Genomic DNA, 8507 nt, shown 5'->3' with positions numbered 1-8507 from the left:
AATCATTCAAAAATAAAAATTTAAAATTATTAAATAGCATTTATTGGTGACGTCGACAATATTTTAATTTAATTTATTTATGTTTTTTATTTATTTATAATTTATAATTTTATACTAACACAACACAGTTCGTAATATCCAATAAAAATAAAATACTAAACATATTTTGGAACTATCATAACTCAAGATTATCACTTTTATTTATTTTTTAACAGAACAAAGAGATTAAAAGTCTAATAATTACAAGAGCTGTTTGTGAAAAAAAAGTTTGTTTAGGAATGACTAAATAAAAACTATTTTATAATTTGTTTAAAATCTTTTTTCAATTTTTAAGTTAGTATAAAGTTTGTGATAAACATTTATGAAATGTTTCTTCAAATATATTTAATTTAAGATAAACTAACGAGAAAATAAAAACAAATCTTAAAATGCTAAAACATTCAAAAAAGTGTAGAAATTATTAACTATCATATATATTTTGTTTAGTAAAACCATTTATAAATTTAGGTTTAAATGTAAAAATTACCAATTATGTTAATTAATTAACTACAGCTTTCTTTTAGAAACTTAATAGTTTTTTTAAAGTAATTCTATTATTCCAATATCGGGTGCATAAATGTTTAATTTATTTCATTAATGTTTTTATTATTATTTTTAATATTATTTTTATTATTATATTGAGAGTTTTTTGTCCAAGATGGACTCAGGCAAATAATCAGAAATTATTAATAAGTTATTGTCTCTAAACTGCGTTGAAATCGCCGCTTTATACTTATAGTGTAAAACAAAAAAATAATAAAGTTTATAAAAGGAAAAGCACTTTGTTACAGTTTTCAATTCTAATTAGTTAATAAAAATAGGTTCAAAATAATTATAAAGTTTGAATTTATAGATAAAAGTATTTTAATCTTTTAAAAAAAGTAACAGGCATGTCACTATTCTAAATGTTTTGTATAACAAATGAATTAGATTAATAAAATATTTTTTTAGAACAAATTTTTAAAATTAATTCGGATAAAACTTATTTGGTATTTGTAAACTGTATAGTTCAGTAGAAAATAATATTTTAGAAATATATAAAAATTACGAATATAAACAAATTTTAAATGACACACAAACAATAGGTTTAAAAACATGCATTTATTTTTGAATAACACTTCATAAATGATTAAATCAGAGGAAACGATTTTTTTAGGCTATAACCTGTATAACAATACTTATATTATTTTTTTTTAAGGATAAGTTAAATTTTGAACTATAATACAATTGATGTCAAATAAAAATCTGAATTAAACTAAACTTTTAATATTTAAAAGTTTCAGTTTTTATGTGAAACAATGTTAGTTAAAAGTCTGAAAAACATAGTTATACAAAAGTTTTACGCTAAAATGTAAACCGCTATTTAAATAGAATTTACTTAAAGCTGCATTGTATTTAAAACATGCTGACTAGACTAGCACAATTGTTTGGAATTGAGTGTTTTATAATCAGATAGATTTAAAGTTGATTTATCTGTTTGATTAAAAAGGTGTAGCTTGACAAAATAAAGTGTTGCATTTTACTTCGATGCATCAGTTTAATTATTAATATAAATTAAAGTTAGGCTTCACGAAATTCCACAAAAAATATAAATTATTATCATTATACATAACAATTCAACTAGCAAAAACTTCTTACGGTTTTAATTAAGATGATGTTTTTGGTAGATGCTAGTTTTTAGTTCTAGTAAGTTTTTGCTTTTAAGTTTGCATAAATGGTTTTTTAGCATTTAACTATGGGTCATGATTTACTTAGTACGCAATTTTTCTTGTACTTTCTAAGGTAAATAGTTGTATATTTTATCATATTTTAGTGCAATAATAAAGAAATAATTTAATATAATTACAATTTTGATAGGTAAACTTTAATATTATTAAACTTAGTATCATTTACTATTAATCATGACACAAAACGTTTAATAAAAAATCTTTCACATATTTTAACATGTAATAGTATACTTTAAATTTTTATAAAATGAGCTACTTTGGCTTTACTTTTCTCACAAACACTAGTCAACACTTTTTTATTCTCATTCTTGTATGATTTAAAAATATAGAATGAGGCACGAATCCTAGTTTGTAAGGCATTGTTTGCCTTTCAAAAAATAACATCAAAACTAATTAGTAGTTGGTATGTAGTATTAAGAAACTTAATTTCTTTCAAAGCTTATTTATCTTTTATAAACTGAATCAAATATTTATAAGCGATGTTTATTTGTTAAGTATAGTTTTATTGAATCATTTACTAATACATCTTACAATCACTAATTTTACTTATGAAATTATTAGATTTACTAATCAAAATATAATTAGCAGATTTTAAGTTATTTTTCAAATAATTTGAGAAAAATATTATTAATTTTTCATCGGCTTAATTCAACTATAATGATTCTGAAGTTAATGTCATAGTATTTTTAACACAGTGTAACTAATTTTTTAGTTTTATAATGAAAGCTTTTCCAACTATTTTATTTTATCATTAGAGTAGTTTGACTTTTTGACAAATAAATTACTCTACATTAATTTTAAGTAAATTTATAAAAGTAAAATCAATGAAAAAACCTAAGAGCTTTAAATAACCTACTGGGGCATCCCAACTAAACTGTCTTAAAATTATTATATAAGTAACAAAGTTTATTGACAAAATGTTTTACGGTTTTTAAAAGTCTATTAAGAGATAAGTCTACATAATAATTTATATATAATTCCTCTGATGGGCATTTGTGAACAGTAATAATAATTGAACCAATTTCCTTGGTTCAGAAAACCCATCAGCTGATATATAATTTTATTTTTTTTTTAATTTTATAACTCAGTTAACTAACTTTTGATATATCTTGTAATTTGTTTTAGCACACTTCCTTACAATAATTGCAAACAAGTTTTGTTTATACTTTCTACTTTTTTCATAGTTTTAAAACTTTTTGTTCCCTAAGTGGTTTTTTGAATAAGGTCAGGATTACAGAATAATAATATTTTTCAAAAATTCTTAAAATTATGTTTATTATTTTACTTTAAAGTGCTAACATAAGTATCAACATTTTTTTTTGTAAATTTAAAATTTGAGTACTTATTAGATATTTTAAAAACAATTTTTGGCTAAAATTTACAGCTAACAGCAAAAAATTTTTTATTAATATTATAGTTTACACTTTTATTAATTTACTTTCGCTAGTCGAAAAGTTTCTAAGTTTGTAACCCATTTATCACTGATTTTAATTAAATCATAAATTATATATTAAATGATGACCTTTTATTACGAGTTAGGCTCAAATATGGCTTAAATAATATTCACAACGAGAACAATCATTTTCTCTTTTTGACAAACAGAAAATATAATAATTAAAAATTAATTAGATTTAGTTATTTTTTATTAATTAAAAAGTTAAGGTAACTTTTTGCAAATTTTAAAATTTAAATATCAAAATGACTATGATAACTAAAAAAAAGGATCGATTTGAACTTAAATAAAATAATTTATTGAGACATAGTAATGAAAATGTGTTTCTAAATGTTTACTTATGTGTGTAAGATTTAAGTATCTTCAAAAACCAACATACACATATCGTTTTATTTTTTCATTCTTATATTAATAAGTTATCAGTTATAAATGTTATAAAATTTATAAGTAACATTTAAGAAAATAGAGGCCGTAAAGCAATCTTCATACTAAGTAGACTAAAAGTAATAATTTTAAGCAAATATAAAAACTGAAACTAGAAGCCTTTTTATTTTATTATAACAAGAATACTATTTAAGTTATGAACTTTTTAAAAGCTGGTGCACAAAACTAACCATGTAAATATTAGTTGTTAGACGTTTAAAATATACTTAAAAAAATTATTCTTTAATTTGCACAGTAAATTTTTAAACACTTTTTTCAGCTAATTTCATTATGTTTAAAATTAAAATGTTTATATAAATATTTCTAACTCTTAGAAAATAAACGTGTAAAAAAAGTTAAAAGTTGCAATACTTTATTTATATCAACTACTACAAAAAGTTATGATGAAAACCTTAGCTTACCATTTGCATCACACAACACTTTATTGCTTCTCTATGTACAATACTTTTAAAATGCAGAAAACAACTCAAAATAATAAACTTTTAATGATAAGCGGTAAAATAACAATAAAACTTTGAAATCTCTTTTGTAGTTTTAAGTTTTACCTATAAACATATAGTACATGTGGTTGCAGTTAGACAAAAACTTAAATTATTTTATTAGTTGCTCAGTTTTCTTATTGACATGTTGATAATTTGGTTTAAGGTAATAACTTTTAAAAGTAAGTTAATAGAATCGTATTTAAACATATAACAAACAAAGTAAGAATTATCAATATACAACTAAATTTAAATATAAAATATTTATATACTTTTTAAACTGAAACAGAAAAACTACAATAATGTAATCATATAGTACTTATAGAGCTTACAAAAGTGTCATACTTTGTCATATTTACTAATCTAACATCTTAAATTTTATCTTACAAACGTTACTTTATATTTTCAAGAAATATTATGATATCTTTTTGCAAATAGATCTTACTTTTTAAGGAATAAACCTAACTATGTAAAAAAAACTTTAATTTGTAAGACAGATTTACAATATAGCTTTCATGATTAAAAAGTTAACTGTGCAAAAAATATTTAATTAAAAAGTCGCTTCAGTAATAGTAACAAACTTGTACTGTATAGTACATATCATTAAGCTTTTTTTTACCTAAAATTTATTTTGAAAACTAAAATGTCTTAAGTTAATACAAAATCTTTCAATTAAAATGTTCAGAGGAGAATTAAATTTTATTAATTTTACATAAATGTTAACTTTACTTTAATGTTATAATATGTCAATTTTTTTTAGTATTTTTGTTTATGTTTTAACTTCTCAATCTGATTGTTTATAAAAGAGATGTAGTTGATAATCTATTTATCAAAACAAACTAATTTTTTTTAGGTTCAAATCATATGTTAGTTAAAATTTAATGAAAAATTTATTTTAAATAAACTCTAAATGTCTTAAAGACCACAGGAATATCAATTTTTTATATTTCATTATGTACTTTGAAATTCTATATAGATACTCTCAGTGGCTTAGTGGAAATTTCTAAGACACAAACAAGCTTTACATAATTGCCTCAATGTTTAACTTTTATAGTAGTAGGATTAAACAAGCTTTTTTTTTTAATGAAAAATCATAATAAATTTGAGTTTGCGTGAAAATCTAGTACTAAGTAAAATTTATATATAAATAAAACTGTTATATACTTTATTTCAATATAAAGCTAAAATACTAAATTTAAACTCTACAGTTAAACAAAACTTATTTTATAATAATTCAAACAAAAATATGAGACTAAACTAACAATTTTGTCGAGACTTCCGTGTTTATTTTAGAAGTCTTTGATAAATCGACTTTATTAGAAAGAAAATTTTTAAGGAACATTTAAACAACCTAGTAAAAATTTTATAATCCGTTAATTTTATAAAAAAATGATTTAAATTATTTTTATAAATGATTAGTTTAAATATTTATTTCTTGACAAATAAAAACAAGATGAAACATATATTTTTAATTTATACACTTGTTTTCAATTTGTATAGACTATTTTTTATTTCATTAATTTAAATTAAATGTTAGAATAAATTAACAACGCTAAAAAGATCTTGTAAGCCATATAATGACTATTTAAAACACTAATTTTCTTAGAAACATAAAAATGTTTTGAAAAATTATATATTTACACAATTGAGTTATCTTGTAATAGTAAAAAGTTAATAAATAAAAACCAACAATTTTTACGCTTTTATTAGATTTGGTTAATTAGAATTATGTTGTACATTTGAAAAATTATTAATATATAAGCTTTATAAAAGTTAAAAATCTTATCAATTACAAAAAATTTATTTGTTGTTTTATGCAGACGTGTTTGATTTAATCTAAGAATTATAATTGATACAAAATTATTAATCACTGAATAAAAAGCTAAAAAGGAATTAGTAATCTTTGCAATTAAATGTAAATACAACATTGATTTCATGCAGGTATTAAAACAATGAATTTAAGCATATGATACTGACGTCAACCACAAATACTAAATTATAAACTAGATACATATTTATAAATAATTATAAGAAACTATCTTGATTATTTTCCAAAGTTTGTAAGGCAACTACTAGCCTTTTTACTATTTATCAAGAAGTTTTTCCGATAATTTTTTATTATAATTTTAGTGTATTATATTGAATAAAGTTTTATGTGTTCTACTGCCGTCACCAATAAACTACAGATTATAAATAATGTACTTATTAATGTGTTAAAAACAATCACTAGTCTTTGTGATCTTTCTTAATTTGTAAGCAAACCATGCCTTTAATAACGAAACTTAATTAGTTATTTAAAAACGCCATTAACCTTTAAGTTCTATTCAAAAAACTAGTAAATTAAATATTTCTAAAATTTTATATCTGTAAAGTACTTCGTCTTGCAAAATTTATACTTACTTTTAACCTAAAAATGGTCGGGTCAATAAAATTAAATACTATTAGTTTTATTATTGATTGTAGTTTATTAAAGTTCACTCAACGTAATTTTAAATATAAATGTTAGTTATTGAAACATTTGCTAGTTTTATAATTTCCTGTTTTTATTTTTATTATTAATTTAAACTAACTTGGTAAGTTGAAAATACTTGTATATAGTTATCAGATGAGTGTAAATATTTTACAATAAATGACTTTATACTTTTATGTTATTATTTACTTTCGTTTATATTTATATTTCAAATTATATTATCTTTTAAATGTGTTTTAAGTACTTGTTTATATAAGAAAAAAAGTATTTAAAATTAAAATACAAAAGCTTATAGTATTGTTTTATACTTTAATATAATAAAAGAAATTAAAAATATACAAAGTGAAAAAACGGTCAAAACATTTTAAACTAAAAAAATATGTTTCGATCATTTCAATTACATTTAAAACAGTTGATAACTCAAATAAGCATTTATTATGAATTTAATACACAAGTATTAATTGCTGTAATTGTAAGCCATACAAATATTTGCTTACTTATTTTGTATAAGTACTTTTACAAACATAGTTTTGTTGTGTTTTCATCTCTGTTAAGTTTGATTGGCACAATAAACTGCCTGTGATATATAATCTTATTCGTTTAATTAGCTTCTAAATTAAACTATAAAACTTTAAGCAACTTGACTAGATAAGCATGTACTTAAGATCAGGCAGTACATAAAATAACTGCTTAAACTATTTAAGAAATAATAAATGTATTATATTATTTTATGATAACTATTAGTAGATTTTTTTTAATTTATGTGATGGTAAAAAATATTTTTGCATTAAAAATAAACATAAAAGTTATCATATTTATATTTTTAGTTGTTACAAGTCAAAGTCTATACTCAAGTAATAATAGCTGTGTATCAATTACTGTCAGATAACTCTTCAACCATTTAAACCAGATAGTTAATTTTTTTGTCAATTTAATAATTTAGTTTTAATAGCAATATAAAAAGAAGATTATAATTTTATTAAAATTACTTTAATCATTTTGGTACTTTATAAATGTAAGTTAATAAATTAAAATTTATTTTTATAAAAAAAAAAATACTTGTTGTATCTTTTAAAAAAATTCTTAAAGTTAGTTTTGTTAGTTTAGTCAGGTATATTATTAAAAACACAAATTATTCTAATGATTTCACCACATTGAAGTTTTTTTTGTATCAAAACACATACACCTACTTTTAAGTATGAACGAATTAAATGTCATTTTAGTCAAGTTTATGCTTTCCTAACTGAGTATGTTTGATCGAGTACAATCTGCAAGAAAACTTGAATTTCTATACATAAATTGTTGTATAGTATTTTTGGTATACGTCAACAAAATTTTAAATAATAGTTTTAACAAATAAGAACTCAAATATTTAAATGTACATTGAAAATCCATGTTGAATAGATTCTTAATTGATTGTTTTGCATAAAATCTACACTTTATTCTCTTATTAGGATAAATTTTTCGGTTTCTAAAACATCAATTATTTTAATCATTTAAAACCTTTTTTTTTGAGATTTTTTTACATTGCCTTGTGTTACTCGTTTAAATTTGTTATGTATTGATCAAACTTATACTTAGATAAAAACAATAAAAATTTTCAAATTAAAAGTATTAACTATTTTAAATATTTAAAAAGTAGTTTTTTATTTCTTCTGATATTACGCATTTCGTATAATCAAACTTTTTAGTTGTGTAAACGATTGTGTGTTTATCAAATAAATTTAATCTGTATCACGTGAAAACATTTGATTAAAAAAAAATTAAATAGCTTTTTAAGGACTAGCAAGTATAATGAATGTTAAAATACAAATTAATTTATGACATCACAAACAAATACTAGTTAATAAAACAAATATATATCATCAAATACCATATTTCGACGATTTTTAAAT

The sequence above is a fragment of the Thalia democratica genome, chromosome 4 (assembly GCF_965202585.1).
Source record: "Thalia democratica chromosome 4, ktThaDemo2.hap1.1, whole genome shotgun sequence".
NCBI classification, from domain to species: Eukaryota; Metazoa; Chordata; class Thaliacea; order Salpida; family Salpidae; genus Thalia; species Thalia democratica.
This window is presented reverse-complemented; position numbering follows the sequence as displayed.